The 18425-nt window shown below is 42.6% G+C and overlaps 1 protein-coding gene across 1 annotated transcript in view; it reads right to left on the bottom strand.

Annotated features, from left to right (window-relative positions):
- Window positions 1-18425, bottom strand: part of EFCC1 (EF-hand and coiled-coil domain containing 1) — an 80294-nt gene that overhangs the window by 53158 nt on the left and 8711 nt on the right. The window lies entirely within an intron of this gene.

The raw sequence follows: 18425 nt of genomic DNA, 5'->3' as shown, positions 1-18425 counted from the left end.
TCCACAGGGGTAGGGAAACTCCAAGGCAGTCTGTGAATCAGTAAACATGTTAAATGTGTGTCTGTGTGCTGATGCAGGGTTGACAGCAGCAGAGCTAGAGAGATCTGGGACAAGATTCCTAGATCCCACAACTCAACAATCTCATGCACTGAAATTTAACATTATTTCACCTTCCTTCCTTCAATTTTTAGTTATCCTTTTTTTTTTTTTTTAAAGCAATCGGGGTTAAGTAACTTGCTCAAGGTTATACGGCCAGTTATTTCTGGGTGTGGGATATTGCATAGATTAATCCTATTACTGCCTCCCTAGCACCCAAAAATTTGCTTCCTCTCTAGGGGAGTCCAAGCCTTCAGGGTAGTACTATAAGGTAATGTTGTAGTAAGGATAGTACTATATATAGTACAGGAAAACCCGGATTCTTGGGTTTGGGGCTATGGATTATATAAATTAGATATAGCTGTGTTGAGATACTGACCCAGGACCAGGGAGCAGGAGCCAGAAGGGGGCTCTGAGGGGACAAATGTGTTGAAGAAGAGCTTTCCCTAGACACGAGCTCTGTGGGAGCTAAGTGAGATGAGGGGCCCCTTGGTGGTGCTTTCATTGGGGGTGGGGTGGGGAAATGGTGCTCTCCATGGAAAAGAAGTGAAACTTTGGTTGTTTCTTTTCTTCAGATCTTCAGGCTCAACATCAAGAAAGAAAACTAGAGTCTCAGTTTTTATACTTGAAAGCCTGCCAGCTCAGGAGCCCTTAAAAGCCAACAAAGAATAAGGATTTGTGTTTCCGGCATAATAATAACAACCGTCATTTATATAATGCATTAAGGTCTGCAAACTGTGTGCTTGTCTGTACTCTGAAATATAGAGAACTTCAAGGTTTGCAAGGTGTTTTGCTCACATTATCTCATTTTAGTCTTACAACAACCCTCTGAAGTAAGTACCACAGGATTTTTGTCCTCATGTTACAGATGAAGAAACAGAAGCTGAACTAGTCATGAGACACATAGCTAACCATCAATCAATGCTTTGCATTAAAATCCCTCAGCACTTATCGAAAGTCTATTAGGTACCAGGTATGGCTCCAGGAGCTGGGGACACAAAGACAACAGTGGAATAGTACCTGCCCTCAAGAGTTTACATTCTATTGAGTAAGGATAGGGTTGGAATTCAGTTCTTCCTGTCTCCAAGTCTAGCACTCCAGCCACCGTGACATACTGCCTCTTGTTGATTATTATTAGATTAAGAGATTATTAGACAAGTAATTTTGAGGACCAGAGGATTTAGGACTGGAAGTGACCTTGGAGATTATTTAATCATGCCATTTTATGGAAGGCAAGCTAGGTGGTACAGTGGATAAAGAACCCAGTCTAGAAACAGGAGGACCTGAGTTCAAATTTGGCCTCAGATACTTACTAGCTGTGTGACCCTGGGCAAGTCACTTCACCCTGTTTGTCTCAGTTTCCTTATCTGTAAAATGAGTTGGAGAAGGAAATGGCAAACCACTCCAGTGTCCTGGCCAAGAAAACTTTTTTTTTTTTTTGCTTTTTGCTTTTTGGAGGGCAATTGGGGTTAAGCGACTTGCCCAAGATCACACGGCTATTGTCTGTGTGTGTGTGTGTGTGTGTGTGTGTGTGTGTGTGTGTTAAGTGTCTGAGGCTGGATCCAAACTCAGGTCCTCCTGACTCCAGGACCGGTGCTCTATTCACTGCACCACCTAGCCACCCCTGCCAAGAAAACTTTAACTGGGGTCAAAGAATCTGAAATGACTGAACAACAACATTTCATAAGAGAAAAACGAGGCCCAGAAAGACTAAATAAGTATCTCAAAATCAGATAAAGTACACTCCTTAAAGGGACTGGGGCTGTTTTCTCCTTTGTTTGTGCCTAGCACAGTGACTGGTATACAGTAAGTGCTTAACAAATGCTCATTGAATGACTGACTCAAACCCACATGTTCTCCAAACCCAGTTCCATCCTTATTAATCCACTTGTAGCAGGACACATACATTTTTTTTTCAGCTGTGTGTCATGAGGTCAGGAATCCAGATGGGTGAAGGTCATATAACTTTTCATTATTACAGCAGCCAAGAGGCTGGGGTCCAAACTGGTGAGACCCAGGTGGTCATCACAGGTACAGGCATTGTAGACAGCTAGATCACCTCTAAAGTCCCTTCCAGCACTAATGTTCTTGGATTTTAAGCCTGGGACTTCAGGTGGCATCTGTTTAAGACACATCTTCAAGACAACCTGTGCAGGGGCCATAGGATTCCAGGCTTCCAGCCTCAGAGAAACCAGACTGTGAACAGACAACAACTGGATGAACCAGGGTGAGAAAATCCAGGCAGATTAAACCATTCAATCAATGGTCTGTCCAACACAGTATCCTTTGATTATTTACATCCTTGTAACCCATCTGTGGCTGGGGACTTGTTCCTTTCCCCTGCTTCTAAGAAGGCAGTAGCCAGGATCTACCCAGTTGGGCTCATTAGAAGCAGGGACAAGAGCCCAGATATCTTGGATAATGGGCAGCAGGGAAGGGAGATTCTGCCCCCCCCCCCCCCCCCCACTTGTTATCTTGTTATCCAGGAGGCTGAGCTGGAAGAAGTCGGCACAGATAGCAGTCAGAGGCTAAAGACAGGTGTATGCCCTGCAGACAGTAATGGGGAAAAAACCAACCAACCAGTCTGAGGGATGTCAGAGACATGGAGGTGAAGAACATGTAGCTTCCTGAAAGCTTAGGAGACAGGCTGTATAGTACCCTGGCAATAGTCAGGAAGCCTGGGCATCTGAGGAGGCTGATGGAGCTGGGGAGCTGCAGACTGTCTGGGGGATGAGGGGCAAGAGTGAGTCATGGATGTGTGTGTTGGCTCCTCCCACTGGCAGCATCCTCGGGGGAAGTTAGGTACAACTCCCCAAACCCAAAGGCTGAGCAGGGAGGACACACCCCTAAGATAAATGAAAGACTCCTGGCTCTCAGCCTCAGGAGAGTAAGGCTGTAGGGAAGAAGGGGCTGTAGACTGTACAACTGTGGCCAAATGGGGGCTTTATTTGGTTGGTACATCCAAGAGCTCCCAAGTATGAGGCCAAAGCTTGACAAAGGGCTTTTCTTTTTCCTAACAGGCCTGTTAGAATGATGATGTAGGAACACGGAAGGAGAGCTAGAAGGCCCTGGGGAACTGTCCAACCACCTCATTTATTTATTTTTGGTGCTTTGGTAGAGCTGACTTAGATTTCAGTAAGGTATCTCATGAAATATCTTGGTGGATCAGGTGGTTGGATGGGTAGGATGATGGGACAGTAAGATAGATTCACAAACAAATGAAGACAAAATCGATTAACGGATCAATATCCAATTCAGTTCCACAAGCATCATCAATCACCTATTGATTGTCAAGACAAAAATGAAACAAGGGTAGTACATTCAACCTGGAAAGTGGCATCTAGTAGTAGTATGCCCAAAATATTCTCAATGCTGTCATACTCAATATATGTATTAGTGACTTAGATGAAGAAGTGCAAGCTTTAATATTACCAAAGAATAGGCCACACAAAACTGGGATGATAGCTTATGAGTTATTCTGTTAGCTGAATGGGGAGATGAAATTGAAATGCTACCCTCTCATTTTACAGATGAGGAAAACGAGGCCCAGAGAAGAAATAGTCTGTACTAGATTCCTTATGGTCTCTGCTTTCTCTGCCATCTGGGGCATCGTCACTGCAACTATGGGCAGGGGGTATGAAAAAGATAGAAACAAGGCCACTGCCAAATGAGGCTTTTGTGAACGAGCTGGCAGTGGTGATAACCCAAGCTTGGAAAGGCTGGGAAAAGCTCATCCTCCTTACTTCCTGCTGCAAAACCTGGTGGTGGTGGGCCAGACAGTTTGGTGATCTCGCAGGGGCTCTGGCTGAGCCCCATGTTCAGTATGAGCACTTTGGGACCTCACAGGAAGGATGAAGAATAAGAGTCATATACTTTCTTCCCCTCCTTTGCAGAGGTGGGGAGGTCCATGTGGAGCATAGTATGATGTCAGATGTTTGGGATATACTGATTGATGTTGCTGAATCCCACCCCTCTTGTTCTTCCTCCTTTTCTTTTTAAAATTCTTTGTTATGATGTATAATTAGGGGAAAATATGAAATATATATGTTTTAAAAAGAAAGAAGGATAAAAAATAATAAAAAAAATTCTTTGTTATAAGAGAAGGCTGTCTGGGAAGTGGGGAAGGGAAAGGATACTGGGGAAAATCTAGGCAATGTAAAAACAGAAGTCATCAATAAAAATCTCTTTAAAAAGCAATTCAGAAAGTGAGGTCTCTGAATCTGAAAGCTTCTGCTGTTTTCTCCCCAAGGCTGAAATGGACAATTTAACTTTCTTGGCATCTGTTCAATACCCTGGAATAATTTCCTAATGACCTCTCCTAACACAGGATTTCTCCTGTGTTGTTTTCTGGACCAATTTATTGGTTAGAAACCTCACACTCTAACTGTCACCTTACTTCCCCAGAAGGAACATTACAATTGGATCTCTCTAAAACTATGGGAAGAGGAGAGTTAGAAGGCTGAGCCCTCGAGTTGACATTTCAGAAAGAGTTCCCTTCAACCCTGCAGCTTCTTAGAATTGAAATCTAAGGCAGGAAACTTTGATCACTAGCCTCCAACAATTCAAACTCTAACACCCATCTTCAGGAATGGTGACGGGGGTCTCTCTTAGAAGGATAGGTGTCACTGGGAATGATGGTCTGAAGGTTCCTTCCCAGGTGAATTGTTTTGCCAAATAATATCAGTGATGTGAAACATTATTGTTATGGCAGTTAAGATAGAGTACCATGCCTGGAGTCAGGAAGACCTGAATTCAAATCCAACCCCAGAAACTTCCTAGCTGTGTGACTGTGGACAAGTCACTTAACCTCTGTTTGCCTCAGTTTCCTCAATTGTAAAATGGGGATAATAATAGCACCTACCTCCTAAGGTTATTGTGTAGATTAAATGAGTTAATATGTATAAAGCACTTAGTACATAGTAGATGCTTAATTTTTGTTTCCTTCCTTTCTTATTATAAATAGGAAGCCAATGGAGTTTTTAAAATTTGTATTTTTTTAATCTTATATGGCTCAAAGGACCCCCCATTACCCTTAGGATAAACTTCTCTCTCTGTGTGGCATTTAAAGCTTTTGGCCCCTTCCCATACTTTCATTCTTCAAAATAGACTCCCCTACTCACACTCTGTGGTCCCAGCCACCTGCCTCCATCTTCTGACTTCATGCCACTGGCTCTGCCCCTCACTTCTTGGCCGTGGTTTCTTTGCCTTCCTTCAAGTCTCAGCTCAAATCACACCTTCTGTTGAGGCCTTTCCCCTTCAGCTTCAAACTGTCCCCCCTCTAAAATCACCTTCCATGTATCGTGGGCGTATTATTATGTAAATGCTGTTTCCCTCATTAGAAACAATCCTTAGTAAGGCCTTAGTGAGCTTCTTGAGGGCACAGACTGTTTATGATTCTTTTAAAAAATTAACTCCTGCCCTTGCCACAGTGATGGCACATTGTTTTTGTTGTTCAGTTGTTTTTCAGTCCTATCTGACTCTCCATGACCCCATTTGGGGTTTTCTTGGCAAAGATAAGGGAGTGGTTTGCTATTTCCTTCTCCAGCTCTTTTTACAGATGGGGAAACGGAGGCAAGCAAGGTTAAGCGATTTGCCCAGAGGTACCTATGTCTTCTTGACTCCAGACCCAGCACTCTACCTTAGCTGTGCCTGGACCCTAAGTTAAAAATTCTCAATCGTGTTTTTATCCAATCGAATTCTTGCCTCTGCACTTATCCATTGTAGGGAGGGGGGGAAGAGAGAGAGGAGAGAAGGGGAGGGGGAGAAGAAGAGGGGGAGAGGAAAAAGAGAGAGGGAGAGGCAGACAGACAGAAGGACAAACAGACAGAGAAAGCTAGCCAGATGGAGAGAGGAGAGAGGCAGGAGAGATTCTATTCCACATCAGAGATTAGGGTAAAAGTCATCCTTCCTCAGTCTCTTGACCATGACCTTGTAGGGTTCAGATCACCAGGTTGGTTGCAGGATGTCCCAGCTACTACCCCACCCTGCCAAACAAGAGCCTCATTCAGTTACCTCCCAGTGCTGAGGGAGTGGCCGTACCTCCTGACTATGATGGACAGCTCCAGTATCTTTGTTTCTGGGGCCCTTTTTCTTTCTCCTAACCATAGAGGATCCCTGCTAAGGGAAAGGCGCTTTTGCAAGCCTGGGGCATTGTTCAGGGGAGAATGCACTCTTCCCACTATTAGCCTTCACACACACACACACACACACACACACACACACACACACACACACTGATAATGAAATCAGGAACAAACACCAGAGTGTTTCTCTTCCCCTTCCAGATGGTGCCCCCTTCTTACCTCCACCCACCCTCACCCTGTCTTTTTTGCTCAGCTCAGACTAGTTTGTTCATCATTCATTCTGACTGTTTGATTTAAGCCTTCACTCCCCAGGTCAAGCAGAGGCTGGTGAGGGGGAAGGGATGAAAGAAGGTGACACTTTGATGGCTTCCCTCTCACCCTCCCTCCTGCTTTCCATGGTCAAAAGCCAAACTCCTCTTTCTTCCCTCCACCTCCCAGACCCCAGGGTCTTTTCATCCTCTTCCCAGCAACAGGGGGATAGAGGGAGGTTCCCCCCTCCCTCCACTGGCACAGGCTGGGAGGAAAGGCGACCCACAGTGACTTGTGAGAACTCAGCCTCTCCAACTCCAGCCTTGTCTTCCTGCTTGGTTTTCAACTGCCATCCCAAAGGCCAAGTCTGATCTGACTAAATGGATGGATACTTCCCAGGAGCAGGGAGCCCTTAGCTCTCTTGCAGAGACAAACTTAGCATGGGGTGATGGAAAACTCTTAGGACCTTTATGAAACAAAAGAAGATGGGGGCGGTGCTGAAATCAAAGGAAAATATGCTGGACAGAAATGTAAGATGGGAGGACTTCTCAGGGCAGGTTGAGGAGTGTGTCATAGAAACTGAAGGTGGAAGAGACTGTAGACATCTCCTGGTCCAAGCCCCTCATTTTAGAAATGAGGAAACTGAGGCCCAGAAGAAGCAATTGACTCACCCATGATTTCACAAATCCTCTACTCTTTCCATTATTCCACAGAGCCTCTTGACAGGCAAATGTGTATGTTTATTTGCTCACTAGAGCCAAGACAAAAATAAAAATGAAGGGGATGGGGGTGGGGCAGATGTTTTGGAGGGAAGAGATGACTAATTAGCCTGGGTCCTGGTTTGGATAGTCTGAATATTACAAAAACCAACTAGAAATTCCCAGGGGCTGGATTAATTTCCTAGAAAGCACTGGATCCTCTTATCAACCTGCAAAATCTATTCTTTTATGGTTGGGGTGTGGAGTGTAGGGGAGATGCTGATTTCTGAGGAAATTGTAGCAGATGGAGGCAGCTAGTGGCACAGAGGAGAAAGTGCTGGACCTGGAGTCAGCAAGATCTGAGTTCAAATCTGACCCAGAAACATACCAGCTGTGTGACTTTGCCAGAGTCACAACCTCTGTCTGCTTCAGTTTCTTTAACTCAGAGTTTATGGGGATCAAGTGAGATAATATTTGTAAAGTGCCTGGAACAGAGTAGGTGCTATATAAAAATGCTTTTCCCACAAGTTGTCTCTCCGAAACCTGGCACCAGGCAACCCTCCCCCGCCCTTTTCCTGATGGCGAACAAGGCAAGAATTGCTATAAGCCTGTAGGGGGAGAGGTAACAGCAATGACCTTCTGTCTGCAGCCAGCTTATCTGCCCACATGTCTACCATGTGGTCATGAATGCATGGCAATTGTTGTTTCCTCTGTACCCGTTGTGTTTCATTCTTTCCTAATTTACAGTGAATGAGTATCAGAGATGGAACAGACCAGATAATAACCTCATGAGTTTTTAGAAGTAAAAAAGATGGCTAGAGGTCTAGAAATAGAGCTGGTTATAGAGTAGGCCAGTAACCGCAATGGCTGAGTCCCATGAAGAACCAGCCCTGAAGAGTGGCCTACTTAACCCAGACCAGAAGGGAACTGACCCATTGGCTGAGACACCATATCCTATAAGCCAGGGAATGACCCCGCCCCCCAAGCCATGCTATACCAAACCGAAGTGAACTTGATGGAGGAGGGAGGAATGTTTTCTAGCAATTGCTTTTTCAGTGTTTAAACATGCTCTGCATAGGGATCAAGGTGTACAAAGGGGAAAAGGTATTTCTGGTTTGGGAAGTTGTTAGACTTTGGTTTTTGCTCTACTTTCACACTAACTATACCTTTCTAAAAGCTTTTTAAAATGGTATTGTACTAACTGTGTTCCTCTGCAGCCCAAATTCCCATTCAGCCAAATCCTGCAGGAAGCAAAGTTCTTTTTATTTTTTTATATAAAGCAATTGGGGTTAAGTAACTTGCTCAAGGTTACACGGCCAGTTATTATTTCTGGGTGTGGTGCTGAGTATATGAGCCCGGGATTCGATCTCCAGGTCATCCCAACACTGGAGCCGGTGCTCTTACTCGCTATGCTACCTGGCCACCCCTGGGAAGCAAAGTTCTTAAGAAGGCTGGACCGCTATTAGCTTGGGCATCAGAAGCTCTCAACAAAGAAGGGACACATGAAGCCCCTGAGGTCAGAGGAGGAAAAAACAGAAAAGTGTTGGGTTTTACTTGGGGAGTGAACCCATTCTCACAGCTTAAAGGGCATGGCTGCCCAGGCCCTGAGCAAGCAAATTCTACTGAGCATAGCCAGAGCCAAGTTACAGGAAGTCAGTAAGCTAGGAACGAAGACTAAAGAAAGAGTCTAGACACACAAAAACTTCTCCAAGAGTATATTTTAAATGGGGTTTGCTTGCCTCCAGGCTCTCCTCTCCCCCATCGATTCTGCATATACTATCAGCTTAATTTTCCTAACTCAGCTTTTCATTCTAACATTGCCCTTCTCCAAAGCCTTTAATGATTTCCCATGACCTATAGGATAATGTCTGATCTCTTTAGTTTAGCATTCAAGATCCTCTATAATATGCATGGCCCCTTTCTGGTCTCATTTCCTGCTTTTCCATTGCTCAAACCCCTCCTTCCAGTCAAATTGGCCTAGAGTCAACCCCAGAATCACAAAGTCCTGGTTTCAAGTCCCCTTCTTGTATCCAGGGACTATATATGTACTACATGAGAGTGTGGGCAAATCCCTTAACTTCCCCAGAGCTCAGTTTCCCCATCTCTAAAATGGAAACAATGATACTTATCCTACCTAGTTCACAGAGTGGGATTGTGGGTATGAAAGAATTTAGAATAATAATTACAACTGACATTTATTTACCATTTCAATTTTTGGAATCCAATTCACAAGTAAATCCCCAAATCTCAGAAGTAGAAAGGATCTCAATCTACTCCAACTCCTAGATGAATAGCAGTTCCCTCTAGAATATTCTCAATAAGGGGTCACCAAGCTTCTATTTTGAAGGTCTTGGAAGGCAGCCCATTCTGCTGTTAGTTGTCATTGTTAGGAAATTGTTTATGTTGAGCTGAAACCTACATGTTTGCCACATACCTAGTGGACAAACATTCACTGGGCCTAGGTTTGTTCTCTTGAACCTCTTCCATTTTGAGGGTAAATGACTACCCTTTAGCTGTGCCTTTCTTCTGTCTCTGCTACTGATTAGGTGTTTGACCTTGGACAGGTCCCAATCTCTCTGAGTGTAGGAGGAGGAGATGACCTCTAAGGTCCCATCCAACTGATTCTATGTCTGATCTATGTCTATGACTTTAAGGTTCCCTTCCAGCCTTAAAATCATCTAATAAGAGCTAACACATATATTGCCTACCATGTGACAGCTAAGCAATTTACAATTATGATCTCATTTGGTCCTTATAACAACTGTGTGAGCTAGGTGCTATTATTATCTTCATTTTACAGATAAGAATACTGAAGCAAACAGGTTAAATGACTTGCTTATAGTCACACAGCTAGGAAGTATCTGAAGCCAGATTTGAACTCAGGTCTTTCTGATTACAGTACCAGCATTTTATCCACTTTACTACCTAGCCCCTCTAAAATTATGTGTCTGTATAAAGGAGTGGGAGAATTTTATCCTCTGAAAATCCAAAAAACCATTATCAGTGACCATCTTAACTAAAGGTAGGTGCCCCAGGAGGCATCTACTTATGGTATGCCTGAAATTAATTAATGGTTGTCCTCCCAATCCCTGCCCAGATTTAGAGAAATGTTCTTTCCATTTTCCACATCATTCACTTGAAATACAGCCACTCTTTTTTTTCTGTGCTTCAAAGGGAATTTGAAAGGTCATTTCCATTTTCTAATGAAATATTTGCCTATCTCCCAAAGGGGGTGACCAGTTGGAAGAATTCCAGTCACCCCTTCTATTGCTCAAGTCTTCAGGGTATATTTCTAGCTAGAGATATAGCACTTCCTTTTCAGGTCTACCAATTCCTTCAGGCTACCAAAAAGAATGTAAAAGATTTATTTATTTATTTATTTAGCTAGAGTGGAAGTTTTGTGGTTCAGCAACTCACTGTTAGAAACATCTGGATTCCTGGAAACTTCTTAAAAAATAAATGGATTCAAATATATAAGCAGTAATTCTGCTCTTGGTTTTATAGTGTCCTAGAGATATTTAGCTAGAAGAAATGTAAAGGGAATGACAGGAGGATTTTAATTTTTTTCACAGATTATAAGCAGGGTTGTGCTACAGCCAACTCTAACTGCCTTGCCAAGAGCCAATTGTTAAATGTTCAGAGTGAACTTTTACAACTCAGAAATTGGCAAATGCTACAAATCAAGACTTTATTTATTTATTGTTGATTGTCTAGACTTAAGAAAGTGATGGAGAAAATGTGAATAATGCACATTAAATCTAAAACTGTGTCTCATGGACATTCCCTATCCCCCACCCCCAGAGAGTTGGTTGTTAAACATCTACCAATACAGCCCTGCTGCACCAATGTGTTGATAAACTCACAGCAATTTGAATTTGGCAGGAGAGACCACACATGAACAGTCGTGGTATCTTTCCTAAAAGTCTTAAAGAATCACAGCATGTAAAATGCTAAAACCAGCAGAGCCATTAGCACTTCTCTAGTCCTAGATTCAATCTCAGGGCTCTCCTCTTTGTCCAGTGAACAAGACAGCTAACATAGCAAAACAAAATTAAGAATCTTTGTGGTCAAGAAAAATGACACTTTTCTTCTGGAGAAAACAAAGTGAAATTTCCCTCAAAAAGTGGTGTTTGGTCTGTAGTAATAGAAAAAGCTCTGCACTAGGAATTGGGAGACCTGAGTTCCAGTCCTGACTCAGCTATAATGGATCAATCATTGAATTAACAGACATTTATAAAAGTGCCTACTATGTATCTGGCACTGTGGTACCGTGTTTCCCCGATAACAAGACCTATCCCGAAAATAAGCCCTCCCCTTACTGTGTAAGATTCCTCTAAAATAAGCCCTCCCCCGAAAATAAACCCTATTGAGATTGCTACTGTAGTGAAGGTGATCCCCTGCACTACACGCTACATTACAGTACCCTCTGTATGCACCGTCTCCCCCCCTCCCCCCGTGAAATGCACACCGCACTCCGAGCTGCATCCAATCAGAGCTGCAGCAGTGAGCGCGTCATCCTGTTCTTTATTGAATTCATTATTGAATAAAGGTACATTTTTTTGTTCACATTTACCTGTTTATTAAAATTGCTGTCAATGTTCATTAAAATAAGCCCTCCCCTGAAAATAAGCCCTCTGGTGTTTTTCTGTCCAAAAAATTAATAAGACAGTGTCTTATTATCGGGGAAACACGGTAGGAGCTGGGGATATGAACAAAAATGAAGCAGTCTGTTCTCTCCAGGGAAGCAGATCCAAGATCTGTAGGGGGAGGCACTGGACCTGGAATTTCACTAGTATATGGAACTTCTGAATGAAGAAATTTCTCATTATAACTTACATTGTTTAAGAGCTGCACAGAATGACTAAATGACTTGGCTAGGGTCACACAGCCAGTTAAGTATTGGAGGTAGGATTTGAACCCAGGTCTGCCTGGTTCTGAAACTTGCTTTCTATACTCAATGCACACTGCTTCCCTAAGATGTAAATATCTATATCTATCTCTCTCTACATGTATACACACACAAATATATATATATATACATATATATGAAAATAATATATTCTGTCATATGTTAAATATATGTTTCTAGAAATATAGGTATAAAGGAAATATATTTTAAATAAAATGTAAGGAAAAATAAGGAAATAGAAATATATTCTTTTAGGGGGAAGGCATTTTTTGGCTGGGGGTATTAGGAAAGTTTTCATGTGGAAGTTGGGACATGAGCTGAATTCTAAGGGAAATTAGGGATTCTAGATGAAGAAGTGACAAAGGAATGCATTCCAGATATAGGGGAAGGTCTGCAAAAGAACCAAAATGGTAGATGGTATTTTGTGTGGAATAACAAGACCAGTTTGGCTAGATTTAGGCAGCTAGGGGGCACCAGAGTGCACAGAGCACAGGGTCTACAGTCAGGGAAACCTGAGTTCAAATTTTACCTCAGATACTCATTAGCTGTATAACCCTGGGCCAGTCACTTAATCTCTGTTTATCTCAGTTTCCTTAACTATAAAATGGGGATGATATTAGCACCTACCTCTCAGGGTTGTTGTCAGGATCAAATGAGATATTATTTGTAAAAAGCGCTTAGTACAGCATCTGGCACATAGTAGGTGCTCAATAAATGCTTATTTCCTTCTTTCCCTATTCCCACAGTATGTTCAGAGGAATAATGTGTAATCAGTCCTGGAGGGTACCTACTAACTTTCTGTGGGACATGGAGCAGATCTCAGTGCCTTGAGCTATAAATTGAGGGGGGTTGGCTTAGATGCTCTCTATAGTTACAACTCACAAATTATTTACTTTTTAAATTTTACATTCGCTTAGCTTTCCTGCATCTCAGTTTCCCCATTGGTGATTCTCACAACCTGGGTCAAATCCTGGCCTTTGACACTGGTACTTAGGTTTCGAGATCAAACTAGAAAATCCTAAAGCATGGTTCCCCTCTATTAAAAAAAATAACTAAGAGAAGAGATTGGGACTTGTAGTCATCTGTACCAGAAGAAGGATGAACGTTCCCATCTGCTCATCTGTCTAGACACTCCACAATTTACGAGGAAGAGCACATCAGCACGCCCAGACCCCCAATCCTTTCATTGTCTCCATTTACTTATATCCATATGGCATCAGCAGGGGCTCTGGTTTTCTAGGAATGATGACTGATCAAGTGATTTCTTGTTTCACCTTTATCACATTTTCCTTGTTATTGCTTCCTCGGCACTGGGCCAGGTAGCACATTCAAGTGTGGCCAAAACCAGGGGTTTGACCCTGGTCCAAACTGGTGAGCTTAGCACGGGCGAAAAAGCATCATTCCATAGCTATACACAGCAATCCTAGGTCAAGTGGTCACCTGGTAAATGTGTGCTCTTGGACATGGTAACATAGGGAGGAAACCAGGCTAGAGAGTGGGGATGGTTGGGTGCAATTCATCCTCAATGCTGGAGTCAGCTCCAAGTATAGCCTCATCTATATATAGGAGAGGCAGAAATTAGATTAAGGTAAAAAAAAAATGAAGAGCCCTATTTATTTGTCCTGTTAAAAAGGAGACTGTCCCCAGGTTTGCTGGAGGGCAGCCACTTCTCAGAATAGTTTTCTTAGCAGATAAAGCATGAAAACAGGAAATCATTATCCAAACACTAGGAAGTTGGCTCAGCTTGGAAACGTTCTCTCCCTCTGCAAAGTCTCCCAGGATCCCACTAAAAGATCTGGGCTCTGTTATTATTCTTTGTTCTTGTTTCTTTTCATCTTTTTGTCAAAGGAGAAGACAGTATGGGCACTACAAGAGCAGGAAATAAGTGAAGGAAATCAGCTCTTCAAATACTCCAAACTTGAAAATAGACGAATTATATTTGGAATCACAAAACTTCAGTTCCAAGGGACATGAGGGACCATCTAGTTTCATTTCTTTATTTTATAGAAGGGGAGACTGAAAACCAGGGAGAGGGAGTCGTCCAACGTCACACAGCTCAGGGAGTCAGGAGCCTTGGGTTCAAATTCTAATTTTACCGTTTATTAACTCTATGACCTTAGACAATTAATGCTCCATCTCTGAACCTGGGTTGTCTCCTCAATAAAATGGGCAGGTTTAGCTAAATGATCTCCATGGCCCCCCCCCATTCTAAAGTTTTATGATTTTTTTGGAGTTTTGAAGGGGAGAAGGCAGGGCAACTGGGGTTAAGTGACTTGCCCAAGGTCACACTGCTGGTAAGTGTTAAGTGTCTTGAGACCTGATTTGAACTCAGGCCCTCCTGACTCCAGGGCCAGTGCTCTATTCACTGTGCCACCTAGCTGCCCCAAAGTTTTATAATTTTTTAAAAAATGTTTTATGATTTTAAGGGCACAGTCAAGATTCCTGGTTTTCAGTTTGGGGTTCCTTCTCTAACTTGCAAACCTTGTGTGAAAACAAAAATTACAGTCATCACATAATTTTATACAAAAGTAAGAGTAATTGCTAAACAATGACTTCCATTCAGATTTTCACTGTGTTCTTCTGGTTTCTCTGCATAGTTGCAATGGCCTCAGGACAGCTGCTGGTTAACAGTCCTGCTTCCAGAAGGTATGTGGGAGAGAGGTCGCTAAGTGCTTAGGAGAGCATTGGGTAGACAGACTTAAGGATGTTTTCTGATGGAGCAGGGCCAGGTCAGCTGGGCTGGAGAGATGATATTCTCCTTAAGTGACTGTTAGTACTGTAGTACCAGAGACTTCTCAAAAGAGATGCTGCTCATTGGATTGAATCAGAATCCTGGCAAACATACATTCACAAGTACGGTATGTCATCACCTAGGAAGGACTGGATTTGGCTTTGGAACAAGTGTCCTTAGCTCACTTGTAGGAGGGAAGGGAGTGCACACACTGACCTCTCCCTTCTTGGGCTTGTCTACACTACTCACCTGGCAAGATAAGGCAAGAAGCATTTATTAGGCATTTACTATGTGCCAGGCCCTGTAGTAAGTGCTGGGGGTACAAATACAAGCAGAGAGACAGTCCCTAAGGGAGTTTACATTCTAATGGGGGGAGACAACACACAGAAGAGGCCTGAAAAACTGTGGGGCAGTGAGGGAGAAGGTCCCCTTGAGGGGGTATCATGGCAAAGTCTTGAAAGTTGGGAGGGGAATGAAGCAGGGACATCCTGGACCTGTCCTCAAAATGGAGGCCCTGGGAGGAACTCACCATGTTAAGAAGGGGATGGGAAGGACTGAGGTATATTCCAAGGTGAGAAGGTCCCAGGCACTTAGGGGAGTTCTAGGGTCAAAGGGCAGCTGAGGCATGGTGATAATGTTCTGGGGGTCACAAGCAAAGCCAGGGGGCTGTGAAGCATGGACGCCCCAGGCCCGTCTTTAAAATGGAAGCACTGGGGAGAACTCACCAAGGTAAGAAGGGAGTTAGAGAGTTAGGTTCTTTAGGAGTGAACAGTACGGATAGTTCTTCCCAACTAAACTTAAATGTACTGGAGAAAAGGGCCATGTCTTACACTCTTTGTGTATCACATTCATTCCTGATAGTGTAGTACCATTCTGAAGGTCCTCATTTTGGATAATTGACATTTATATATGGTCAGCTAGGTGGCACACTGGATAGAGCACCAGGTCTGGAGTTGGCAAGACTCATCTTCCTGAGTTCAAAATTCAGTCTCAGACATTTACTAGCTGTGTGACTCTGGGCAAGTCACATAACTTTTCTGCCTCAGTTTCCTAAACTGTAAAATAGGGATAATAACAGCATCTACCTTGTAGGGTTATAGTTAGGATTAAATGAGATTACATTTGTAAAGTACTTGGTCCAGTGCCTGGCATGTAGTAGGCATCTATCAGTGCTTATCCCTCTTCTCTGATACTCACCCCTAACCCAGATACTATTCCTCAGTGGAGAACAGGGCAAGGATTGATACGTATCAGCAGTGGCCTTCTGCCTGTGGCCAGCTTCCTTATCTCCCCACATGCCCACCAAATGTCGAGTCGCTCTTCGGGTCAATTCAACAGACTTATCAAATGCCAACTAAGTGCAAGGTGTTATCCTAAGGCACTGGGGATACAAAGGCCTGGAAGTTTGGAAAACAGAGGTTTGAATCCCCACATCCATAACTTAAAAGCTATGTGACTGTGGGTAAGTCACCTAATCTCTCTGAGTCTCAGTTTTCCTTATCTTATAAATGGGAGATGATCACCTCTGTATTATGTAGACCACAGGATTGCTGTGATGATCAAAAGAAATAATGTATATAGGATGCCTTGCAAACTTAAAAGCAATATGTAAATGTTAATTAGTATCACGTTCGATCTTCACCACAACTGTGTAAGGAACACGATTATCAGTATTACCTTTTTGTTTTGCAGAAAAGGAAACTGAGCCCTAGTGAGGAGTGGGGATTTGCCGGAAGTCACAGGCAATTTTTTTTTTTGGATTTTATATAATCAATCAGTATCCTGGTCTTCTGATTTTGCTTTCTTTCCTTTGCATCAGTTCATATAACTGCTTCTATACGTCTATCTTCTTTATATTTGTCATTCTTAGTTAAATTGGAGTATTACATTTTTAAGGGTAGTTTTGATTGAGTAAATCAGTGAAATCATCCCACCCATTTAAAGTGATAAGGTACCCTGATACATTAAGGATTCGAGGGCAAATCTTAACCAATCAATTACAGGCTTTAAGCTTAGTGGGAAAAGTCCTTGGATGAAATGGAATGGAGTTGTATAGGAATGAGATTGGATGCACTGAGGAAATGTGGTCATGCACTAGAAATCATCTACAAAATACTCTGTAGAGATAGTTGAGAACCAAAGTAATTCTAGAGATAAAGGCAGAAGCAGTTCCAGGAAAACCTCTGAGGAGGAAGATGCCTTGGCTTTGGCCTCAGCCTAAATCTCCTTCCCCAGCCTCCCTTTGATTCAAGGAGGACCTCAAAAGGTTGGAAGGATTAGGATTTCCCATCAGTATCGTAGCCTGATAATCTAAAAATATCAGGATATAGTTCAGAACAGCAGATTCACCATGGCCCCACAAAGATCCTGTAACTAGGGGGAATTTCTTGAGCACTACATGAAGGGGAGAGAAAGGGCCTATGTCCTTAAGCCCACCTTTCCTTGGATTCTGTATGAACTGGTAGAAGATCGTGTCATAGACTTGTATGTGTTTGTGTGTGTGTTTTGTGCCAACTGTTCTTATTATATCTCTTAATAAATACCTTCTTTTAAAAGCACCTTAAGTCTGGCTGGCTAAATTGATTATCAATTGACAGTCGTGTTGAGAAGCACACTGGTGGGGGCTTTCAAGCCGTAGCACTAGAAAAGACCCCTCCCAATCACTCAAGGGTACCCCTAGGAGCCAGAAGAGACATAATAGCCATGAACCAAGCCCATCAGTATAAGTGTGACTTGGGGTAGTGGCTCCAGGGCATATATTATACATTGATATAGTCAAATTTCTGAGGTTTCTTGCAGCTCTGAAATTACATATTTTTCTTCTAGTTCTTATAACTTTTGTTTTTACATCACCTTCATTTCTCATATAACTCTCTACCCTCCTCTCCACAGAACTGTCCCTTGCAACAAAGGATTAAAAAGGGGGGGGGGAGAAGAGAGCTAATTAGGAAAACTCATGAGCACATTAACTAAGTCCAATAGTATACATAACATTCCACACCATTAATCCCCTTGTAAAGAAGAGGAGGTGCATTTTTCCTCTCTTCAGGACTAAGTTTAATCATAATCACACAGTACTGAACTTCTTTCCTTATTTGTTTATTTATTTAAAAAATTCTATCATACTGTTAGTCTGGCTCCAATCTCCTCCAGTTTTTTCTCTCACAATACTTTTTTGTATACTCTAAATTCCTGCCATCCCTCATTCTCATCCTGTCCTCTCCCATTCTATGTCTTTGCTCACTCTGTCCTTATGTCCCCAAAATGACTCCTCCCCTATCTCCATTTATTCAGGTCCCTCACGTCCTTTATAGTCTAGCTCTGGCCCCACTTCATCCAGGAAGCCTTACCTGACTGAGGGCAGGCACTATTTCCTCTTTGTATCCCCAACATTATTCACAATGCCTGGCATATAGTCAATGTTGAATAAATGCTTGTTAAGCACATATCTTTTCTTTTTATTTCAATCAACAAATACTTATTAAAGACCTCTGCATGCCAGATACTAGGGATGCAAGACAAAGAATGAAACAATCTGTACTCAAAATGAGCATATATTTTCATGGGTGAGGCAATAGTACAAACAAATTTATAGATGTGTGTACATACATGTGTATGTATATATTTATATACATCTATATTTATACATATATGTATAT

The sequence above is a fragment of the Petaurus breviceps genome, unplaced genomic scaffold (genome assembly GCF_028583685.1).
Source record: "Petaurus breviceps papuanus isolate PSGF00001 unplaced genomic scaffold, PetGlider_PUasm1.0 174, whole genome shotgun sequence".
NCBI classification, from domain to species: Eukaryota; Metazoa; Chordata; class Mammalia; order Diprotodontia; family Petauridae; genus Petaurus; species Petaurus breviceps.
The sequence above is the reverse complement of the archived record's forward strand: the minus strand, read 5'-3'. Positions and strand labels throughout refer to the sequence as shown.